Source organism: Amblyomma maculatum, chromosome 1 (genome assembly GCF_055883805.1).
Source record: "Amblyomma maculatum isolate TAMU_Amacu chromosome 1, ASM5588380v1, whole genome shotgun sequence".
NCBI lineage: Eukaryota > Metazoa > Arthropoda > Arachnida > Ixodida > Ixodidae > Amblyomma > Amblyomma maculatum.
In genome coordinates, this window is record NC_139344.1 from 350,453,280 (window position 1) to 350,478,578 (window position 25,299).

At 45.7% G+C, this 25,299-nt stretch overlaps 1 protein-coding gene and 1 long non-coding RNA gene across 2 annotated transcripts in view; one reads left to right on the top strand and one right to left on the bottom strand.

Annotated features, from left to right (window-relative positions):
* Positions 1–787, bottom strand: part of LOC146207742 (cytochrome P450 302a1, mitochondrial-like) — a 79,309-nt gene extending 78,522 nt beyond the window's left edge. Inside the window, exon 1 of the mRNA XM_084590176.1 lies at positions 389–787. The gene's annotated coding sequence lies outside the window, so the exon portion shown is untranslated. The remainder of the gene's footprint in view (positions 1–388) is intronic.
* LOC146207743 (uncharacterized) overlaps positions 1–25,299 on the top strand; it is a 95,155-nt gene that overhangs the window by 1,776 nt on the left and 68,080 nt on the right. The window contains exon 2 of the long non-coding RNA XR_014704195.1: positions 9,980–10,055. This is a non-coding gene — a long non-coding RNA (uncharacterized LOC146207743). The remainder of the gene's footprint in view (positions 1–9,979; positions 10,056–25,299) is intronic.

Here is a 25,299-nt window from a genome sequence, read left to right on the forward strand (position 1 = left end):
TGAGGAGAGGGATACTTTTGAGCAAGTAAATAAAAAAAAAAAACGAAATGATGTGAAAAAGGGTACTTTAAATATTCTTTCAAAAGCTCTCACTTGGACGATGAGGTCGCGAGCACGGATTTTAAGGTGTCGCGCTCATCATTTACATGAAGTCTTCGCGCTTGATGCTATAAAGTGAAAAAGGGAAGTAAGCGCTGCTCAAAGTGCTTTCCTTCTTAACCTCATGTTACAGCTTTGTGTGAACATGCCAGTGAAAGTCTCTGGGGAAAAAATGCGTAATCTTCAGGAGCGAGAGAAGACAAGCGATAAATTGCAAACTATCGGCAACAGTTCCTCTAGCCTTAGAAAAAAAAAAAAAAAAACAACAACACAGGAAGTGTCAACCCACCTTTCTCAGAGGTGTGCAGTCGATGCGAAAAGTTCCCGTGTAATCCAATTCACACAGATTACTTGTTCGATTCGCAGCTTCTTGTTTTAAAAGTGGTAAGTTCCGATGCAGCAACCGTATACGCAGCGAATTGCCACTATCACCACAGGTCCGCAGACACTGACAAACGCTCAAAGGAAATTAGAAAAAAACAAAAACAATATAAAGCAGTGCGAAGGAAATAAAAAAAAAATGGTAAAGCTCGCGCTAAAAGGAAGCACGGCGCGCGCGCAGCGCACGCCACTTGCAACGGACGACACTCGGGCGACCGACCCCGCAAGCGCGCACGTGCGAGAACTGCTGCGACTGACTGACTGTCTCTCGATGAGCTCCCAGAGCCGTTGGCGGTACGATCGAGAAAGCAACTACTGGCTGCTGCTGCTGCTGCTCGGTCCCCGCACCAGATGCTCTCGGAGTAATCGCGCCCTCGCCTATAGCGTCATTTCTCTCTCACACACCTATGCTCTCTCCTCCCCACGTACATTTGCTTTTCTCTCCTTTAAGAGCGCCTCCTCTCCCCTACTTCGCCGCCGAAAGCAAGCCGCTCCTCATACCAGTTTTTACTACGAGGCACTGCTTCTTCCCCGTCCTCCTCGCCCAACCGGCGCTCGCAGAGTCGTCGGTCGTACCTTGACATTGAAGCGGGAACCCGGCTACCGTACAGCGGGGTCGACAAAATCGAAAGGGCAACCCAGTGAATGAAGGCGAGGACAAGCTATGGCTAGTTTCATGCTTCCATATTAAATCCGCAATTTTTCGTTATCCTCAGCTGGAAGTGACGATACTTTCTCATTTTGCTTTTCCTGTTATCGCGCACGGTCGTCGCTCCCAGCCCACTATGCCCCCATTTTTTTCTGTAGCGGGGGCCTCTGGGCAGGCGGCAGGGCGAAGGCCGGGAGCGGGCGCTGCAGAGTTTGTGACCTCTCTCCCCAAGCTCCTGCTCCTTTTCGAACGGCCTCGTCCGACCCTCCCCACCGCTGACCTCTCACCTTTGCAGACTCTGGCGGACCCTAAATTTGGCCCCACACGACTGACCCCTCGGCCGCGTCCAGGTTCGATCGTTTTTCGGCCATTGTACTGTTCCGGCGGCGGCTGACTGCTGGTCGGACTTCCGCCGTCCGTGACCTTTCCTCCTTGCCCTCTACGTATGGCACCCAGGTGAGGATCTTTGACCCTGGTTGGGGCCCCGTTCAGCGCTTGGATGTCTGGCTACCGCCTGCTGAGTTCAGGGTGCCTACGCCGTGTGCTCGCCGGCAGACGTGGGTACTTTGCTCTGTTCAAGGGCGCGCTCTCTGTTCCTTCGTCTACTCCGTATTCCGTGTTTTGCTCTTAGTAGCAGCAGGAACACAAGCTTAGTCCTTTGGCTCGCTCCGGGGCCTGTATTCTTCGATATATCAACGCCGTCATTACGATCCGCAGTCAACATTGCCGCTGAAGCCACCTTTTTTAAGGATTTCGACGAAGTAGCTTCAGCTGAAATATACACTTAAGCATAAATCTGAATGGCAGGTGTAAGATGGTACTCGCAGATTTAAAGACTCCGTCTGTTTGATGCCTTTACCATGTCGCACACAGCCGTTTGTCACGGGGCGGGACTGCCAGCCTGTGCCGTCATGTAAAGAGTCACTGTGTATTTGTAAAACATTGTAACTTTAAAACGAACAATGGTTTCAGAACATATGATTTCTGGTTTGCAACGGCTTTACGAATGTGTTAAGAAAAAGACATCTTCCGCGAATAGCCTCTCTACCCGCTCTCTGGGTGAAACCGCTATAGAAGTTTGAAATGATCAATAAATGACGTCATCCACTTCTATTACGCGTCCACACCAATCCACCACCATTGTGGGGATGATATCAGTTCGCTTTCAATACTCGAATTCATGTTTGAGGCGCCGTGGCTGTGCTTGTTGCTTCCCCCTCACCCTCGTACCCCTTATTGAACATCTTGACACTGTTTTTTATAAGATTGTGCATTTGTTTGCTGACATTTCATGTCCGGTTAATGTTTGATGTAGTAATGTGCAGTCGTTGCTGATGTTTCCATTTATAGCATACTTTGGTTAAGAGTGGCGTACTTTTCATATAAACACTGCTAAATACAGTCAATGCAGGGGTTCCAGTTAACAGGTTATTCGACTTAACTATCTGATTAACATGTGCACAATAAAACAATTCCTTGTGTTTATATATAACAGCTACGCATTTAGCCGGTACGGAGAGAAAATCAAAACAGCATGATAGGCATAGCGATCATGCCATGCTTCAACTTTTGCGCTATTTCTGAATTTTTTACACACATGCAGAAAGATCAGGCCAAAGGTGTCCTGGTTGCGGTTATTTTTGTTTCTTTGTGACGCCAGCATAAGGCTCCAGTTGTGACTTTTGGCTGCAGCGCAGATGGGAACTGACATTGCACGAAGCATTTGGCTGAAATACGAACGAAATAAAGCATAACCTATGGTCTGATGGCAGTTGCTGCTGCTGTTATTGCGTAAAAAAGCTATCGCTTGATTCCAGCAATAGCCAGCAGTCAGCGATGTGCTCACCGAAAAGCGGAACGAAACCCTTCCCATATTAGATACGAATTACAACGCATTGGATATCTCGAAAGCCTTCGAGGCGGGTGTGATCATATGTTCCGGCGGCCTGGCACCAACTTCAGCCATGTGTTTCGCTTGCTGCCAGATGCGGCATGGTTCTCCATAGCTGCACTTTCAGCACGTGCGCATAATTTCGTCCGAAAAACCTGGCAGGAAACCCCTACTACGCGCCAAACATGTTGAAGTCACCTTGGGGTCGCTACAATAGTGGGGAGGGGGCGTGGGATTATATAGACGCGATAGAGTTCAGCCTCGGTACTTATATTTGGACTTCCTCTCTGCAGCTGCCCATCTGCTATCGATTACCCCTTCCTGTTTTGAACGCTCTTCTAGTATACGCTGTGAAGCACGGCAGCCTGAAACGTAGTTGACGACTGACTCGTTTTCTCCTGCGTACATCTGCGAGCCATACGAGCTGACGACCAGTGTTAGACGACATGGAACGATGGTTTGCTTCGTCAAGAGAATTCTAAAAATTCGGTGCTTCAATTTTGAGCAGGGAAGTTAGACGTAAGAGACAAAATGGAGACTTCGTTAGCATTGAAAATTTAGTTTGAATATCTTTTGAAACATTCACAAAACCATAAGTGATGATGCGTATTGTTATCAATGAACATAGGCGAGTTTAATATCGGCAGTGTGTTTTCTCGGCGCATGAGTCTGTATATGATCACCTACTCAAGAGTTACATTTGCACGTTTTCATATCTTAGAAACACCATCCGTACTAAAATGAAAGGAAAGGCATTCACACATGAAGCTGTTCATCATTGTGTAGAACTGCTCACCATTTTTTTTTTCGCTTCTGTTTTTAACGCAAGCTGCACCACACAAAAGATCCGTTTGATGCCACGCCCTCCATTTTGGCCTTCGTATAAGAAAGCCGAGATTTTGGGGGGCTTGGAATACACGTTCAACTCAGAGTAAAATTAGGAACGCGCTATATAAGTACTTAGAAGATTTAGGCTTGGTTGAGAAGACTGAGCGAGCTACGCTGTGATGGAGGCGAAACGGAGAGGCGTCCGTATGCTGTGCAATATCAGTGCACGCTAAAGATCCCCAGGTGGTCGAAATTACTCGGCAGCCCCCCCCCCCCCCCCCCCCCCCCTTGGCTCCTTTCCACCACAATGTCTCTTTTAGGCATTAATTTCTATAAACATACACCTATACACCCCTTGGTAGCTTTGCCCTTTAACCACGGGTATGTCAGTATGGGGAATTCCTGGACATACTCGCAGTCTTCAAAGAGCACGGCTCGTGCCACGCGCCTCTTCTCCTTGGCAGCGCCGTATCGCGCGCCGACTCTGCACTAGCCCAGTTATCGGCGGACGAGCGTACGCAGCGGCTTCCATTCAGCATGCCGCCTACGCAACGAGACCGCGACGAAGGCGTCAATAGTAAACACGGACGCCGCGTTTTTTATCGCGGAAGTTTCTCGCCTGCACAGCTCGACATATGGCGCTAATTCGCGTGGTTTCGACAGCGCTAGAAGGTAAGGTCCATCCACTTTCTTTTAGTATGTGGCAAGAAGTAGCCGGCGCGACGTGCAGGCGCCAGCGTTTCTGCGCCGTTCCGTGTCAACACAGAAATGAGACGAAGTGTCGCCTTTCCACAGGTCAGCTCGCTAGCGCAGCTGGATGCTGGTATTAAACAGTGATATTGCTTCTCAAGTTGCCCGCATCGCATATCATCTACTGGTCGCAGTCTTTCGCCGTGGTGGTGGTGGTTGTGAAAACATTTCTTCAGGGCGAATATGCAGGGGGCATGCGTGACGTAGGGCCTGTAGGATGTAAGGTCGCATTCATGAACACATCTCGATAAAGCTACCTCAGTTCAGTTCAGCTGTGCAGTCGTGTCCGAATCTTCGCGACCCTATGAACCATATCACGCCACGTTTTCCGGTCTCTCACAATCTTCCTAACATCACATAACTTCATCGGCAGCGCCTCGAGGATGTCATCTAACCATCGCGTTCACTGCATACTCCTTCTCCGGTGACCCTCAACCTTTCCCAACATCAAATCTTTCTCCAGCGACTCCTCTCTTCTCATCAGATGACCAAAGTAGCTGAGCTTTAACTTTAGAATTTGACCCTCCAATGAGTAGTCAGGGTTTATGGGCGACAATATCGACTGATTTGATCTCCTGGCCGTCCAAGGAAATCTCAACAGTCTCCGCCAGCTCCACAATATTCAAACGCGTCAATTCTTCGGCGGTCAGCCTCCTTCACAGTCCAACTCTCGCATCCATACATCACAACTGGAAAGACCATAGCCCGAGTTATACGGATCTTGGTTGACAGTATAATGTCTCTGCGCGGCCAAGGCTAGCCATGGCTCTTTTTTGCAGAAGCAGGCGTCTCCAAATTTCATGGCTAACTAGTTGTAATGTAAAGAGGGCCCCAATAGAGTTATGATAGCAAAGCAAGAGTAAATTCTAAAGTATGCATAGACATTGCTGCGTAGGACTTTTACCGATGTTAACGTCGCCATAGAGTAGGAGAATAACTTTCCCAATTTCTCTTGCGTTCACTTGTTATTTTCAGGGGCGCCTCGAGCCTATAGATCAGCGGGTTTATTGAGTAACATGTCACGCGCTGTTCAAGTAGATTGGGTACTAGGTACAATGGCTCGTCTGCCGGCATGCTGCACTGCTGTCGCTGTCAGCCTGAGAAGGGGCGAGAACTCTATGTGCATATTTCCGTTCTTCATGCAAGGACAGAGCTTGAGTTGGATCAGTAGAGTCCATACGATTAGTTATGTCTCGAGTGGCGCTATCTACAGGCTTGCCAAGCAGACGCGGACCGCAGGTCTCCATCTATCAACCTTCATATGGTGAGCATTCCAACGCGAATGCTTCGCATTCGTGAACTGAGCCTTGAGTAGGAATTTCGGGAAACTGACAAAGTGGTCGAATTTCCTCGCTGTATCTTGCATAATATATGGCCAAAGCAAGCCATTTGCATACGAATTATGAAGCGGCACTAGAAAAAGTTATTGACCTTTTATGGGAGGAAAAATGAAGTCGAGAGGCTGACCAAAGCGATGTTCGGAAAAGCGCCACGTAAGGGAAAACAGCTTCGTTCCACAAAGGGCAAAAGTGCATAGTCTTCAGAGCGGATGAAAAAGGCGGCATATCTTTCGCCAAGATTCCTAACAAATGCGGCCAGACTTCGGGAGTTAAACCTCCTGATACCTACGGGGAAGGAACAGGAGGAAAATATTTATTCAATGTAAGACTGGCGGGCAGTTGGTATCGATGTGTCCGCAACCATTGACTAGCTCTGGCGGCTGTCGCTATCTGGCGAACGCTCAGTCAGGCGCATTGCTGGTCTTGCAAGTTTGATCTGAACAGAACACTCTGCCCAATGGAAAAGTGGGGAAGTGGATGGGTGATTGTTTCCCCGTTGAGTCGGGGCTTTCCGAAACGGAGCGAAAGTGGGTCTAAAGATGACGCATTTCGGGCAGAATCCACAGCCTCCAAGCGTCTGCTTCTGCAGCAGCAGACGCAAGCGTCTGCGTTTTTGTTTTTGTTTTTTGTGTGTGTGGATGATACAGGATAAGAGAAGGTCTTTGAGGTAGAGGCTCCTTCGGCACTGTTCCACGAAACACATCCCCACATTGAACCATCTCTACGCCGAGCCACGATTCCTTCTCCGCAACAAGCACTCTAGGGCATTCGCCTTGTGCTGTTAGCACACGACCAGCAAGTTGAGAGATTAGGACAGCTGGCCGGGAATTCGCAGGCGAAGAACAAAGCTTGATAATACCAAAACCATCACTCCCAGAATCATTAATATACACACTCATCCTTAAGCATTACAGCAACCAGAGAAGCTGAGCTCCTCTCTCTCCCCCTATAAGCATACACAAAAATCCTCCAACACAGCCTGGCACCAGCTTAAGATGCATGCTTTAAGATGCATGCTTTCCATGCACGAATAGTCTCTATTGTGAAAGAAACGCTGCTTGCATTTTCAGTGATAGAGAGATTGCATGGCACTTCTCTTTTTATTAAATATTATTTTGTTCAGCAAAAATCAATCAGGAAAATTCAGCTGTATGAAGCATTAGAACATTTTAAAGGACCATGGATTCCAGTATTTCGGTACAGAAGAAGGGAAAATGCCGTGACGTCTACAATCTACGACACAAAGGACGGCAACTTAAATTATGAGCTGAACTGTTTAGGTCGGCAGGTTCGATAGCATGCTAGCTGCTAAGAGTTGCAGTTAAATTTCTGTAAATTTAGTGTGGCGTCTCTATAGCCCAGCGCGTTCTTTTTGAAAAGTAAATCTCAAATCTCGAAACCAAATGCAGGAACACAATTGAAATGGAATGGTATTTGCTACAAAGCTCTAGTGATCCTAAATAATCAATTTATTTCTTTAAATAAAGATTGAAAAACAAGAATGCTTTACCTTCAAGCCGCCGGTGGTTTTCTCTGCCAGAAAGTACACTGGTTTAGAAAAGGGAAGCGATTGAGACTCAACAGAGTTGTGAAAGTCTGCCGAGACCATGCAGAACGAACAAGAAAAAAGACCGGTGCATTGGAAACTTGCCATGTTATTTATTTTCTATAGTATATGTGGTTAAGAACCTTCGATTAGCGTTTGGATTTATGCACGAGTGATAAATGCGTGGCCACGCTTGCGCGAAGCCACTTCCTGACTTGCAAATTTTCTGACGCGAACTCGGTAGTATATACGACTACAAGCAACCGGGTTGTGGTGCTTGGCGAGGTTTTTTTAGTTTTGATGAATGATGCAATTTATTACTATCTCACCTCGCGCATGAGGCAATGGCTGCAGAGAGTGAGGCATGCGGAAGAGGCCGCGAATGCGATTGCGACCTCGGCGTTCCCAGAAACGCTTGGCTGTGCTGACGTCACTTGGAGCCAGCCCGCGGTTGGCGCTGGACATGAAAACACTCGACGCAATCGTCGCGCGCCGCGCTCGTGTCGTGTCTGGGCACGGGAAACATTCTGGGTCGAGTGTCCGGAAATACAAACAGACTCGTCTGGATGCGATAAGCGCCGCCAGGATGACAAGTGCACGTTTGCGCGAACAGGCAATGACTGTTCGCAAGGACGCGCTTCTTGTGTAAGACATGAATGACATCAGGGGTGTGCTTTATCGCAGTCGTTCAAAGTGAAAACTGCAGCATGCAAGGACACTCGCTTTCTCAGTAACAGAAAAGTTCATGGAAGAGAAGTGTCCTTGGCGCTTTGGGCCCTTCTCCAAGGGCTCGCCATGTTCCTTAAGAAATCTCCACTCTTCTTTTTTTGGCAGCGAAAGCTACACTGCGCTAGGTTCTCAAGCCATTGGCTTGGCACCGTGGCACCGTGCGCGCCGTTGCCTTTGCCACAGTCAAGTGGTATAGACTGAGAGCTGGGACAGGAGTTGGAGGCGGAAAGAAGAAGAAGGAGGAAAAGAGGAAGAAGAAGAAGAAGCAAAAGAAGAAATAGGAAAAGGAGAAGAAGATGTAAAAGAAGAAGAAGAAGGAGAAGATGAAGAAGACAGATAACTCTGTAGTTTGTTGAGGCGAACGACAACAGCGATTGCTATAGGACAGAAGCTTCGTTCAGACGTTGTTACGGCAGCACGTTAAATCCAGGTATCCGCAGAAAAATTTGCTGCAACACTCAGAGCTTTCGCTCGTTCTATCATTAGGTTCAAGTCGTGCTTAAACCCCCACGATTTTTTTTTCTTGCCCAGGAATATGTCTAATTCTTACCTAAGCCAGAAAATATCCTTTAAGACCTGGCCAACGGCCCAGCCGATTACTGTAGATAAAAATATATTTGTTATTTCGAGGTGCTCTGTGCAGTCTTGAACTTCGGTGAGAAAATTTGGAGCTGCAGAAATAAGTGTGTTGTTTCGAAATTTCTGAAGATACATAGATATGCATAGATATGGAATTATATGCGCATTTAGAGAAGCAGAGGCCCAGATGAATATGCTTTTATGCGTGAATTGCAAATAACCTACTGGGGAAGCGAAATAAATGTCGCTCTTGGCCGCGTGATGATAGAAAGGTGATTAAGGCAATAAACCCAGCATGAAATTCAGAGAGCCTATAGCGCTAGTTTCGATGCGCTATTTTAAAAGGAAGAATCAGGTGACAGAACGATACGTTCCAGTTGATTTTTTTTTTCATCTTTGGATTGCTGGAATGTCGCTTCATTTAGCTTTTTAAAAATGTTTCAAAAAGCAACTTGTGCAATAAAATTGCAACGCGCGCGCAATGTGTCTACATGTACAAATTAGATGCCATTGCTTAAAGATGAACAGGAAAGATAAGGGTTGTACCTCTTGTTAAAAACTCACGCCGGACAGCTTGATTATAACATGGCAACTTGAAGGCTTTACCACCCCATCAGACGTGTGGTCCCTGTTTGTCAACACGATGAGTAGGAAGGCAGGAGGTGAACAGTGAGGCCTAACGAATGTCGGCGGAATACAAAACTCGAGCCAGTTTGAAGACGTATGTATATATATATATATATTTTGACTGAAGATGAAGCGCACGGGAAGACGCACACAAGAGAAGAAGACACAAGACACGCGCGTGTCCTGTGTCTTCTTCTCTTGTGTGCGTCTTCCCGTGCGCTTCATCTTCAGTCAAATTACAATGCACCATCTAGCCCAACTTCAAGTTTTGTTAAACTATATATATATATATATATATATATATATATATATATATATATATATATATATATACATTTAGAATAGCTGGAAACAGTACGGTGGAGTGCGAAATTTAATTGCTATCCGAGTGACCACCCAGAAAACCTCCCAGTGTGTATTTCCATGGAATCTTGGCACATTTCGACTCTAGTTAGCCGACGTTAGACGGCGACTGAACGCCTGGACGTTTTCATTGTTTGCACTGTGTCGTCATAACGAACTGATTGCTATGTCGATTCTGCTGCTGAATGGTCTCGCAGGGACAAGTACGAAACGTGGTGACGGCATGAGTGGCCGCCTTATCTCTCCAGGGGAGCTCTGCTTTCGGCGTGGACGGTAAGAAGAATGACGACAGTCAAGTAAAGGAATTATGCAATTCGTGCACTACCAATTATTATTTTGTTTTGCGCCGCCAGTGCGCAGTAGCTCTGTTGAGTGCATTTAATGTGCAGATAAACGGACAGTGCGCATCAGCGAAGTGGGGCCACAGAAAGAGCGGTGCAGCTCTGGAACTGTCACCTCAAAAGTCCAGCTACATTCATTTTGCAAACAAGAATGGAAGAAAACAATTGGCAACGCAAAAATTCAGCCTAAAGTTTGGAAATCAGGCATTGCAAGAGGTGAACGAGTTGAGAGTTCTTGGCCTAAAAATTATACAAATCTGGCAAAGGAACTCAATGGCTCCATAAGGTCAAAAAAGTAGCTGCGACTTCCTTAAACTTGATAAAACGCATTTAGTCTAGGGGAGGAGGAACTCGAGCGGACATGGTAGGACATCTTATACAATCGATGTTACAGCCGAGGATACTATACCAATCCCATTTCCAATGACTCACGAAGAGGCAGTGGACGGAATTGGAAACAATAAATAGAAACGCAATGCGCACATTCACGGCCTTACCAAAACTTACCCCTATCCCCATTCTCCAAGAACTTGCACAGTTGAATGCGTTGACAGAATTAATTAAACAACGAGAGGCAACAAGGAATATGAAGCGAAAGTAGGTTGTGCCCATAGCATCCTTATATGACGAAGTGACAGTTCAAACACCATCAATGGCTGACCCCCTTTCGTGGGAATTCACGACTATTACGACAAACAAGACTTCTCTGCTTCGTCGTAAAGAAAAGCAGGCATCTCGAAATCTGGTTGATGTACTTCCAGGAACCTGTATTGCATATACGGACGCATCGATTATAGAAAATGGCGGTAGAACAGCAACTACTAACCCAACACGCAGTGATCTAGAAGTACATAATGAATATGTATCAGAATACCCGGGCCCGCTTGTGATGGAACTTTATGCAATCCGCGATGCTATGGAGGCCATAAATAAAATAGACTCCATAATAGAAGCCCCCATCTATACAGACTCCTTAGCCGCCATAAAACAACTGAAGAAAGTGACAAAGACACTATGTGTAACCCAGGAAATCCACGCACTCAATAAGAAAACAAAGATATGCATCCAGATACATTGGACACATGACGATGCTGGGAAAGCTGAGCAGAGAAAAGTAGACCACCTCACACACGAAGTTCCAAACGCTAATGCACCCTCCACCAGGCTCCCTTTTGATGCCCGCTCCGCTGTTCCCTTCTTAGGATCTGGAAAAGTACATGTGCCCTCACTCCCTCGTGTACTTTCCCCCTCCCTCATAACTTAACGAGATTGGAGGAGGTTTCCCTTAGACGGATAAGAGCTGGGGCGGTCCTTACCCCGTCGGTAACATGCCAATAGGAATCTCAAGAAGGCATCGGACCCCCCCCATGCCCGAAGTGTTCCACACCAGCAGCAGAAGTGGATGTTCGCCACCTGCTGCGGACTTGTGGAGGGACAAGGGCCTCAAGGATACATATTCTGTAGGAAGTGGGACTAACCGCAACAAGGGAAGAGGACTTCTCCAAATGGCTCTCCGACAACGATAAGAGCAGGAGTCTTCTCCGGTTTCTTACGGAAAATAATTTACATAGGTTTTTATAATATGCCTTATGGCAAGCTTGCGTAATAATAATCAAAAAAGCTCCATACGAAGCAGACGACATTGCAGAAGTGTGTGAAGACTTTCGTTTAACAAGAATGTGATCAGATCTCTGCAAAAACAAAAACTAACAGTAACCGTAAACGTGGTCTTAACTAAGAAAACTCATTTGACTCCTTTATTACAAAACAACTCCACCCTAGCGTTTCCCTAAAACATTGTACCCTTCTGAAACGATAGGGCATCGCTTTTTAATTGCAAACAGGCCTCTTCAAAGAAAATGGGGCTTATGTACGGTGTAAAAAAAAAACACAAAATACATGGCGAAATACACCCGCAGCATCACCGGCTAACGCCAGAGACTAGGATACACCACCCCCTACTCCAAAATAAGTAGTATTCAATCCGTTCCGCGGAAAATGTCATGAGCTCTGACTTGCAAGAAGGTATTTAAATTTATTTTATCGCCACTTCACCCCTTAAGGCTCATTTTTGCAGCTGCTGCTACTGCTGCTGGGAAGACGTTAACGCAACCACGAAAGAAGGGAGGAAGTTAAGGCATCAACTTCTGATGCTACAAACTAAGATATTATCTTCGCAAATAAAAATGAGCAAGAACCTTATTACTACCATGCGCCTACTACCAAGTATCAACTACCAGATGCCAGTCGCTGATTCAAGAGGGTGAGTTAAGTCTACCGCTCGGAACTGCATGTTGATTACCCAACTCGTGGATCATGTTCACTTCCCTCCGAAAATGAATTGAACGCATATTTACACACATTCTGTTCGTTGTCAGTAAGCTTTGCTTTTATCTTTTCTGCGGCCTGATTAGAGTATAATGAGAGTGGAATTATAAGTATATCAGGAGTTGTTTAAACTGCAGTAATTGAAATTAAGCTATTGCGACTTGCGGGTCACCTAAAAGTGAAAGACCATCGTGTGCTCGCGTCGGCGCAAACAGCCTCAGTGCTAGGCTTAACTGCCCCTATACCAAGCATGGATTTGGATTCCATTAAAAGATATGCCTCCGCGCGTGTGTTTTATTTTCAGGACTTTTCGCTTAGAGAGTGAGAACAGACGAAGGGAGGGGCGGTGAAACACATGTGAACAAGGGAGATGAAGAATAGCCGAGGAATGCACCCCTGCACATTAAAACTGCTCAAATGAACGTAATTTTTTAACTACTTTAGGAATACAATAAAGACAATTCACAATGAAGCATTGTGAACTGACACAATGCTTACCTACGTGAGCATGTGTGTGTCCTGAATGTACTCGTGCGCAAGGTTGTGAGTGCTACGAAAGGTTGTTTATTCCACTCTGTTAGCCTCCCGATTTTCCTTACTCATTCTGCTCCATCCGAGCACTTAATGCATGTCCAATGTGTCTTAATGCAGTCCTCCAAGGTGGAGTAGATTGTGTTATAAAGAGGTTGTTACTGATTATTGTCTACGTGAGCGCTGCTATAGGGCTAGAAAGGAAAGCTACACAGCGTTCACAAGAACTTTGTAGTAAAAAAATTCGTTCTTTAAACACGTAGCACATTTATCACATGAGTATCAACACGTATCAAACACGCAGCAGTGACAAGCTTTGCAAGAGAATGTGTAGGTAAGCGCGACTTAAAAGGAAAGCCAAAAAATTCCTTTTGTAATTTTCAATCTCTTATAAATACAACAGCCTTTAACCTGAAACAAGGCGTTTCTGCTTCCGTGACTAGGCAATTCTCAGAAAGCCCCCACGGACACCGCCTGAAACGATTTTTGATTTCTTCATGCTCTGGTCGATATCGATCGTTACGCGTGTCAGAGCTGCGGTAGTCAGCGCAATAAGGTGAATGCCTCTTTGCTTGGCTGTTTATTCCACCGCTCATGCATTAGAAGCAGAACCTTGAACACAGTTTCTGTACTTGTTTCTGTTCATTTTTATTGAAAAAAAAAAAGAGATGTTTCAGTACGAAAAAGACGAGGATCTGAGTTTGACATATGTTATGCCGCTTTGATGTGTTTCTGTTTTTTATCACTTGGAAATATTTTCGTCACTACGAAAACCAACTACACCAAGAAACAGCCCGGGTGGATTTCCAAGGCTTGGTTCACTTAAGAGTATAGTGAGAAGACCGATGTTTTGCCGAACTCTGGTACACGAGCGCAGCTTATCCCAATTAAAAAGAATTTTGCCACCGAGATCCGTGTAATCTGTCAAAGGCTAGTTGATTCACCGCTGCTCGAACGCGGTGTAGATCAGGGTGCCGATGTATCAATCCCAAACCTAGCGCTTTGTTCAATGAACCGTAAGATTGTCGTCGCCGAAATACAGCAATAACAAATAAGCTATTAAATAAAAGAGAAACAAACCGAATAAATAAGGTAACTAGAATTAACATGGAGCTACTGCTGCTGGTTACGATCACAGGGTGAAAGGAGAACAAATATGCAGAACTCTTAGTGATAAGCTGATAATAATTATTTGTATGAGGACGCAAATAATGAATGCAGAAATGGCGTAACTGTAAATTATTTAAGACATGCATTTAATTCTGGCTAAACTGTTGGTTGCAACTACTTTGGGGTATAAGTCACGACAGTAACAGGCTCATGACTGCATACTTTGCGCTGAATCAGATTTCTTATGTCGGTTTTTAAACTAAATTGAAAATAAGGGGAAGAAAGTGAACGTGCATATAGACATCCGTCTGTGTCCGAACGGCTCCTGTAAGTGGACAAAAGAAGACGCAAAAAATAAGCTACCTTTGTGTGTGCACTTTGTTAAAAATGATAAATTCTGAAGCCATGGAAGTGCATATACAGCACGCAGGAAAGTATTTTTGCAATGTATATGATATTTAAGCAATAGGCTGTGTTTGTGGAATGTTGCTACACAGTTTGGTCGCTCGAACAATTTATTGGGAGAGTGACGTTTCCATTCTGCTTCATTGAAACCAAATGACCTGTAATAAGTGTTGAATGTATACTCATACAATATAAAGCCTGTCAACTACAAGCGAACTATATTATATGATGCACGCTTGTAATATAGAGCTCCATCTCCTTCTCTATAAGAAAAGTATGCAGTGCCAAGACTGGTTGTTTGCTGCTGACATTTCCTTGAGTGTTCCTAACGGTTACAGCCAAGTGAATTTCTACATACTTTCGGGCTGACGAATCTCATGAGTGATCAGCTGTCTTGCATAGACAAAACAGTGAAATGCTGATGAGTCTACGTTCTAAAAAAAGATGTCCGGCAATAGCAATCTATATTTGAAAGTTTCATTGGGGCATGAATATATACGGTCGGAAGAAATCCCCAATGTTTTCTCCAGATAACGAGTGGTGACTATGTTGCTTACGCATAGGCATTACGCACAAACATTTTGCTTTCTCAGTAAACAGGGTAAGAATCGATTAATTTTTGCTTAAGGCGACAGCCAGTAGCAGTTCATGTCCCACGACCTCCTACATGCTGCTTCTATCGAGGCGAGTGTTTTTTTTTTTTTTTTTTTTCATCCGTCACTAAAATTAATAGCACTCCTCTCGTGTCTAACTCACGCCCCGGAAAGGGGGCCTTGAGGTACTGATGCAGCCTTTTTTTTGGCTGCAGCCAGCTGCACTGCACTTATTAAAAGGTTACATTAGTGCCTCATAGCACTCATTTTTGAGCTATCTGGAGGATGTCAGTTAGAGATATGAAATGCATCTTTAAGGATGTGGTTTTTTTCACAGTGCTGGGAGCTGTCTGAAGTGGTGGCATATCTTTATGTTATAATCTTCGCAATATTTGCAAGCAAAAACAGGAAAAGACAAATGCGGGTGTTGAAAATACTTTTATTATTAAATATATCAAAAATGTGTAAATCATATCAAAATTATATTTCTTCGTCGAAACTAACTTATTCAGATCGCGTGCGCTGACCAGTTCACGTAACAAGAAAAACTTTCATCACCATACGTTGCATGGAAGAACCTTTCAGAAGATCAAAGGGAAGGTAAGCTGCGAAGGTCTTGCGCTAGTAGATAAAAGTAATATCAGTTAAAGAATGTGCATCTACGTCGCGGATGCATATTGGACCCGACGGGGCAACTGAATGCTTTGGCGAAGGGCTCGAAGTTTTTCATTGCAGCTGTACAGCGATCAGAAGCCAAGGTACCGTTGCCCCCTCTTTCACAAGTCATGTGACAAACGGTCATCATGAAGATTTGCTCCGGTGTGTACTGGTCTAGGCCTTTGAGTCTAAGGTCTTGTACTACGTCTCTTAACTCCAAGTACGCGTTATGCGCCACTTCGAGCGCCGCCAAATCCGGAAATAAAGGCAGAGTTGCTTCTGGTATTCCAACGCAGGCGTCCTCCGGACCACTGAGAAGCGGGGAGCGCAAGGTCTGTGAGAAGATGCTCGAAGCCAGTCTCGTGTAGTTTGTCAACAGCCATGCCACCGAGTCCAGAACCCTGAGGACCTCGAGAGCGTAGACAAAGCCGAGACCTCCGACATTCATAGCACTTGTGCCCCCGGGATAAAAGCACGGAGGAAATAGGGCAGCTGATGACACGGACACCACTCTAGAAAGAACGTCATGTGAGGTTAGACTACCAACGTTCAGTTTGTAAAAATCTATCGCTACTGCTCGCTCTCCGAAACCCAGAGTAGCGCGGAAGTTCTCGCGACTGGCAAGCCAAAGTTCTGAAAACCCGCGAACAGAGAAGTTGGCGTGTGGCTCATTGGAGTCTTCGCTGGCCTGTAGCATGAAGTGAGGCTCCTGCGTGCTGTACTGCTCATCCAGCCAAATAGCCGTCGAAATATCCGATAACACCTCAGACATGGCTGTCTTCAGTTCACTACCGAACTTGGATGACGAGAGCACTGCCTGTAACGTCTTGTTTGCGACTGTCCTGAAAAGAACAAGGTCTATGTACGTTCGCTGTTCTTGAGGCAAAAATTGTTTGTCCATGGACGACAGCGCAATAGTGTAGGCAGGGTCGACATGTAACCCACAGAAGACGGCCTGCAGTGCCCCTGCTTCCTCTCCTAACACTGTCATTATTTTATAGAAGTCATCTGAGCCTAAAAAAAGCAAAATTTCCTCAGCCCATTGCATGTTCCAAGCGTAGAGTTGACGGGGAGTGTACGAGACTGTCAAGTGGTATGCAGCGTGCATAACCTTAATATCACTAACGAACACGGCATGCTTGGTTGTTATGGCTGGCAGAATATTGAAAACAGAGCGGAGAGCTGCTACCCAGTCGCTGGGCGCGAACCTGTGCGCTAAGCCGGCCAGTCCACGGATGTCTCCGAGCCAAGGCTTGACTGATCCTGCCCTAAATATAGAGCTCAGGATATTCAGAAAATGTCCGAAAATTATTTTGTTCCGCAGCACCTTTTTAACATAGTAAGAAACGTTGTCATCTTTCCACAGCTCGTCCATGTCCTTTCGATCAATATTCCACATCAACGGTATATCCATGTGCATTCTGTGCCAAAATTCAGACAGCCTGGAAGGAGTTATGTAGATAATCTGGCGAGATTTGCTTGAACTCAGAGAAACGTCGAACCACAGAGGCAGTGCCCACTTGACGGCGAACTCAACGAGCATGCGAAGGGGCTTGGCATAGCTTCCACCGCGCGAGTGAGGAATGTATTCAGTGCTACTCAGAACCCGACCTTTAAGAAAGCTTACATAACCTCTATCAAGAACAGGATAGGTACTTTCCCTTGTGCCGATGCTACGGTTCAGGCATCGCAACAGCAATGAGGCAGCTACATTCTTTTCGTCCTTGAACAGAGGCTGTAAGCGTGTCACGTGAGCCAGTAACCAGTCAACGAGAATTTGCTGGGTTACGGTGCGCGCTATGGCGTACTTTTTCTCCCAACTGGCGCAGACAAAGCGTCCAAAGTCAGTGCACGGATCAATGTCATTGCTGCGGTAGTTTACGCCAATTTCGAGAGCGTGTTGACGGCAGTCGAATGAGTCGCAGAAAACACTTTGTTGCTGAGGAGGAATATTTACAAGGGCGTGCTTGAACGCGATCAGGAATCCGCAGACAATCGCGATAGAGACTGTCACTGCAACAACGACGAGTCCCGCCTTCTTGTCAGTAGGCGAGAGATCTGAGCTGCGTCCCGGCTCCAATGTCCGCATGCTGGTCAATTGCTGGAAGCATAGAGAGAAGCTCACTTAGTGGACAAAAGTGGATGCCTTCAATATCTATACCGGCTAAGTTCTTCGCATTTCATAAACACTATTTTCCTGTGGATGAGCTTGTGCTTTAACGGCGTATTTACAAAGAGAAGTCACCGTGTTCGGTCCCTATTTGCACTTCTGTCTGCACTTTATCGGCAGTGAGGAGCCATGTAACCATATTATTGGTCACGTTAGTTTCTTGTTGAGAATATTGAATGCTACTTAACCAGCGCTTTTGGAGCAAGGGCGGCTACGGATCGCGAAAATTACTGCCCGGAATGCTTCAGATGATTCGCGAACTCTTCATAAGATATTCCACATACGAAATTAAAAGAAATGATCTTGCTTGTCGGTTTTGGGCTAGTTACTCTGATATGACGCATTAACGATGATGAAGACACTCTGCCACTTATAATGTGGTGACGACAATTCAAAGAAGCTTTTATGCTGGCGTCTTTCTTGAACCTGAACGCACTCAAACGAAAATGATGGCGTAATTGGCGAATAGAAGTTGCGCGATTTTCACTTACCAAATACCATCGAACTACTTTCTGGGACCTTGAATTTCTATCACAGCATCATACAACTAAGCAAACTAGCATCGAGCACACCAATGCATACAGACACAACGAAGCAGGTTAGGGTAGCTGTGGAGTGGATTGACTTTTCAAATGAACAAATGAAGGCCCAATTGTATTTTCGCTAGCTGCCAGGCCATGCCAGTTTTCTCCTTTGTCCATTCTCACCGAGGAGAAATAGTGGGTTGACCTTTGTCATGCAAGCTCCCGTTAAAGGCAGGTTTCGAAAATTCAGCGCGATACATATTTATTAGGGTTTGGCATTGTTAAACATGCCGTAGTGTCAGGCTCTTTAATAACGATACTTGTTTTAAAACAAGAAAGATAAACGTATAACTTAATTTTTTAGTCATGAAAACATTTAGTGCAGATAAATCCACACAATTTGCTGAAAATATGCCGGCGCTGGTATTTTTTAACGAATAATGCTGTGCCACATTGACACTGGCGCATCTTACTGCTCAGTAAAACCAACACATCCAGCGGATTTGAATCACGACTGTTCTGCTGAAATAAGGTAAAATTCTATTGTACCAGTGCGTTGTAATTTCATAATACGAAAAGCAAAACAAACTCTCTTAAACTCTCTTAATTACTCAGCAGTCCAGACTACGGCACCTAATTATCAGTGATCGTAGTAACTCTCTTAATTACTCAGCAGTCCAGACTACGGCGCCTAATTAGCAGTGATCGTAGTAACGCTCTTAATTACTCAGTAGTCCAGACTACGGCGCCTAATTAGCAGTGATCGTAGTATGCCTTGAGGCGTACCACAAGCTGCTAAAGAGCGCATAATACGGATATGAGCCACATTTACTCACCATGCTTCGCAACTGTGAAATGAGATTACGTGTTGTTAACTCGAGTTCTTCTCGGGTTGGAGAGACTGACATTTTGCGGAAACTTTCCAGCGTTCTCACGCTGGAAGATCCTGAGCTGAAGGCACGAGTCTTTGTAGGGCTAGAGCTCGTGCTCTCAGCCTTCGGTGATGACTGAAGGGGACTGTGAGCTCGTGATGTCGACAGGGGCGGAGATGCGCATTCGGTGGCAGTGTTGCTTGCAGGATGTGAAACCACGCATATCTTGATGCCCGGATCTTCGGTGGGATCTTGTCTTACATCCTCACTGAGGATCTGGAAGCCTAGTGGCGATGACAACATGATGTCCGGATTCAACAGTCCAGAAGAGCCACCAAGACTGTTCTTGCCTTGGTTCTTAAAAGAAGATGGTGCAGAGCAGATTAAGGAAGCTTCGCCTATTGGCTCAGTTACATTACCAGTTTCCTGGAATTCCTGAGCGCTTGTCAACTCCACGCCTTCACTTGCTTCCGGATAGAGTGAGAGCGAGTCTTTGTACACCGGCCTTCCATCCGTGCCTCCTGGCGGTTCGATCAGGCAAGACAATTTCTTTTGGTTAAGACAGCTTGAGATGTCCTGAAGTTGGCTAGAAAGCTGGTTGCGACATAGAGCACCTAAACTACTGACCGAAAGCGACGACACGTTGTCATTGACTTCATTCCCCTGAGTGGTCACCTTTCCTGGCAGCATATCAAAACGGACATCGTAATGAGCTTGTTCCTTCGATTCTGATTTCGTTTTCGGCAGGCTTTGTCTTGGAGCAGAAAGCTGACCATTGAGCGCTTCCAGCTTGCCTCTTGACAAAGGTGGTGCCGCATTCTGTTTATAGCCTGTTAGCCGCGTGCCCCGACCTCCGAATGAATGGTAGTCGGCCACTATGCGATCGCTGGGCGCGTATGATGAGGGTTTAATAAGGTTGAGCCTCGTTACCGAGCTGTTCGGTCTTGTCGGCGACAACATTCTCTTGCCGTTGTTCTGTACTGGTTCAACTGATCTGGCAGCTATATCTCGTTTAGTGCTCCGGAGAACTACTGGTGCGGAGGCAATATTTTTTAAACTTGGACGATGAGCGCAGTCGAAAACTTCGTCCTTCACTAATACAGGCTGCCCTTGAACAAGCTTTCGACGGAAGAGTGAAGAGATTCTTGGTGTATTGGAGGGTGGCGATAATCTAGAGTGGGTGAGTGGGCTTATGTCGCTAGTCTCTCTTTTCAAACTGCCACTTTTTCCTGATGTTGAACTGTTCGCTATAGAGGTGCCTGATATTTTCTTTTTTACTGTCCGTACATTTCTCCCAGCTTCAATTGCTTTTTTAGGGCCTGAAACGGACGTTTGGGTTCTACTTTGTAGGTTTTGTGGGATGTTTAACTGGTCTTTGGATTTCGGCGTTTCTGCTACCTGCTGTCCATCGACGCGCTGGTTTGATGCTGACACAAGCCTAGGCTGTCCGGACATAGACGATTCTTTCATGTCAGGCAAGTCTTTCCGCGTATCCCTGCGGTGTCCCTTACGGAAAAGTCGGCTTAGAAAAGAAGGAAATTTAGAACTTAAGTGCGGAGCTTTAGCGGACAAAATTTGATTTTCGTCCGAGGCGTCTACCTGTGGCTCTGGGTTAGACATGCCGAAAGGCTTAGAGACGAATCTAGGAGCTTCACGATTCGACGACCATCTCTGGTTTTGTGTTCTCTTCAAAACAGTCGTGGAATCCTTCGGCAAAGGTTTACTAGGAGATGATTGGAAGATCTCGGCTTTCTTGACATTTCTGAGAGAAGCAACTTCTTTTGCCACTGGTGTATGCTGTTCAGTCTCTAACTGGTCACTTTCTGCAGAGCGTCGTGGAAGCGTGGCAATATCATCTGATTTAGGTATGCTTCGTGCAGTCCTTGTAGGGTACTGGGTTGAAATGATTCCGTGGCTAGTATTAGTGATGACTGAAGGAGCGTCAAGCTTGGTACTTCCCTTAGATTGAGTTTTCGGAACACTCCGATTGAAGGCAGAGTTTAGTTCTTGTATTCCTTCAATTTGCTGCACTTTACGGCCTTTGGCTTGCGATCGCACTAACGACTCATCGCGCTCTTTGCACACGAGGGCTGCATTCGTAGGTGAGCCGACGTTTTCCGATATTCTACCAGCGTGTTGTGGCTCAAAGATGCCAATAGGCTTGCTGCTTTTCCCTACAGTTTGTGCTCTGTTCTCAACCACGCCCGATTGTGGAACTGCCGCGTCATCAGTCGTGTGCTGCTCATGCATCCCACGTGACTCTGCAGGCCTACGGTAAGAGCTTTTAAATGGAAAACACAATTTCAATTTAGAAGCTTCACTTGAGCAACCTCGCGAACTTGCACTTTTCGGCGTAGTGTGACCTGAATCTTGCTGCGGTGCGGGACTGGAGTCGCAAGATCGAACTCTACAGGATATTGACGGTTTTTTCTTCTTTCTTGAAGAAGAAATACTTCCTGAAGCTCCCCCTTCAACGACCGTTGCTGCTTTTTTACGCGTTATGGTAAGACTTTCCTGCGCATTCATGTTGGCAGATGCGTAGACATTGCGCCTTTCGGAGTGACCGTCGACGTTAGCAGGCGAGCTTTTGCCCAAAGGTAAGCTGAATTTTTCATTGCTATTTTCATTAGAAAAATTTGTTGGGGTACTACCTGGGACTTGCGATCCACTGCCTGTATTCTGGGTGTCGATGTCGGACGTAGATTCACAGTTGGCCTGATCGCAGGATTCAGGCAGCGTCGAACGAGACGAAGTCCCAGTCGTCTGGGCGGGTGGTTTCTCCCATGTTTCGTGCATTTTCGCCGGTGGAGATGGCTTCCAAGTTCCTGAGGTAGCGGCGGACGGCCCCCCGGCTACCTGACGTTGTATCTCTTGAAGGTCGGCTGTATTTGGCAGGTTCACACCGAAGTCTTCTCTTTCGTTAGCAGGAGCTCGTCGCTGATGTTCGACCTGTGCAGGTTCGATTTGTGGCTTCTGGGTGGAGCCTTGAAGTGGAGGACTACAGTCATCTCTGGGGGGTTTTGAAGGAGAACCCGGCTTTTCGGTGGTCGGCTCAAGAACAGGGTCGAAGATATCACTTGAGCGCTTCGCTGTTAGATGCATCCTTCCAAGAGCGTCTTAAGCGCCTTGCAGAGACGGAGACGCTTTCTGTTTCGAACCGCAGTACTGATTCGTGGAATCTTGAAGGCCAATGCCGAGATAAAAGAGTATCACGTAGGCTTCCGAGCGGAGAACGAATACTTGCGCGTCACGTATTCTCGTGAATCACGCGAGGCGAAGCACCAGGCCTGTTTTCTTCTTTCTCAGTACTGAGACAAGGCGAAGCCGAAAACAAAAAATATTTCATTGCAACTTCTTTGGACACAAACGTGATAATATGTACCTACAATTTACAGGACTCCAAATATATGCCCTGCAGGAAGGTTTTCGAGTTAAAAAAAATTACAGGACTGCGCTTAATCCTGCTTAAGGGGGCAAATGGCGGAGGCCGCTTTACAGCATAGAGTTTATTACTGTTACCTAGAGGGAAAGCTGGGGGCGCTGCACTTCCGCCACCATGGGCGCGCTAAAAAGCATGGGCCTACTTAGCGCTTAAATGTTAGAGCAGACCTTAACCAAAATTCCACTAAGAGGTATAAGGGGCCTTAATAAGATCTATATCCATTAGGTTTCGAGACGGACAGCCATCCTCTACAGGCCCTGAGTAATGAAAGGGAGACTGCTCTTGCCAAGAAAATATTGGAAATTCAGTATGGGTGGTTTCACTTACAGTGACACACCTGGAATTATGGATTATTTCTTTGCATATTACTGGCAGCTCTTTAGGAGTTGTGGGGGCCAAAATCGGAGATCAGATTTTAGTAGCTTGCTCGAAGCTTTTCCTAAACTTGACGATGAACAGCGTGTTGTAGTAGAGGGATTTATCGATTTGGACGAGGTTTAATCTATTTCTGAATTGCAAGGTCAGAAATCCCATGGGCCGGATAGTATTAATAGGGAGTTTTAAAATTTTGGCTTGCATTGCACTAGTTTTGCTGAAGTTTTCCAAGCATCGTATTATGCTGGTTATTTGCCTCCCTCTTTCTATTCCGACCGTACTGCATTAATACCAAAATGTAAAGGCAGTAATCACTTGAAGATTGTTGAAAAGTTTCGTCCAATTTTCCTCTGCAATGTAGATTACAAAATTTTCGCTAAAGTTTTTGTGACCGTCGAAGGGCTCTCGGCACGATGAGTTGAAGGCGAATGAGAGAAGGGACGCGGGATTTGAATGCCCTTCAGACGCCAGTACCATAGTGCGCTGGATATATATATATATATATATACTAGGTTTCTTTCCTTTTATGCGTCCCTTTTTCTAAAACGCTGAAGGAACGTTCCATTAGGGGGGGGGGGGGGGGGGGGTGCGCAGATATGGATCCCACAAAGAGGTAACTCTACGGTCCTGGTCGGAAACTTGGTGAATATTAAAATGTTTCTTCGGTGCTGGATCTCTTTTCTCACTCCGATAATTGCAGCCCTGCGCGATTGGTTCTCCCGTGCGCAACACATTTTTCGGGAAATGTCATCGTAGACACCTGCCGTGGGAGGCGACGAAAGTGCGCGGTTGCCACTAGCTTCTCTGCCCTGAACTGGTAGTCTCGACTCGCTCTGCGTCAATCTACGTAGCTGCCTTAGTAGCGTTACCATCGCTATTTCCGCTTCCTCCGTAAGGAACTAGCTACTCTTTTCCAAATATAGTCTTACGAGCCGACCCAACACAATTGGGGTTTTGGCATTATCGAGACAAGGGAGAAATAGGTCTTCTGCACAGCACTGTATTGTCTCATAATACGCGAACTGGTCTCTTCATTACGGCTTCGCATCTTCACGGAGACTTTTTGTTGTGCATAGTTATTCATGCCAACATTTTAATGGACTGGATAGACTGCTATCATGGTTACTGAATGAATTAATACGCCCTATATGTATCTACAAAGACCGTCCACATGCATTCACGAATTTCTTAAAACGTTTTCGCACGTTACATTGATCGATCTTCAGTCCTTAGCATGCCATAATGATATTGGTTTACTATTCGAGGAAAATCTCTTGAATTATATCGATCTTTTAAATGAAGTGTGCGAGAGAATCATTCACGCAAGAACGTCACACTCGTGCCATGTTCTGTAATCCAGATGCGTCATTCGCAGGACACGAATCTTCTCGCTTCATAGCAACATTTTTTTCTTCTTCCTAGAGAGCATTAGAAGAAGCCAGGGCCAGTATTGCACGTAAACCTTTAATCGCGTGTTTCATACAATTCTCAACACCAGGCCACCCCCAGCACAAAACCCGCCTTCGCTTTGAGTGCCCGATTTTCTGTCACGTTCCAAGTCAGCGAAAATACACGTTAGCAAAGTGAAAGAGTGCCAATTAAAATGATACCGAAGGCAAGAGGGTCAGAACAAAAGCAGGCAAATTAGAATCTGACCTTGTTTACGAGCACTATGCGCCTTTTCTTCACTTGTTGTGCTCATTTTCGACCACAAATGCATGCTGTTTACCAACCGCCAATGCGTCCGATGGCCCAAGGACTGTAATTATAATTTTCTACTCTTTTTACAATAAGTTTTATCGATCCTTCAGCGCTTTCTTCTGCCTGTTGCTAACTATAGCGTGCATAAACAATGATAAACAGGCACGTTCTAGACTGACGAGCATCAGCTGACTTTTGTATAAACTGCTTTAATTGTATGTTTACGAGACAGGCCAGAATGCAGAAGTCAAATTAAATAATCCACTGAGTTCGAGAAAATGATATCTTGAAATATATGATTACCTGAGACATCCTTCTTGCAGAGACACTAACACAATGCTGTGCACATAAGTTTCAGGGGGAAATGACAATTCCAGCTTTTGCCAGCTGATTTAATGCGTCCCGTTGATATTTAAACCGTGCGAATGTGCCGAAACACTGTTGCCAATAAATTACGATGTTGTAGTT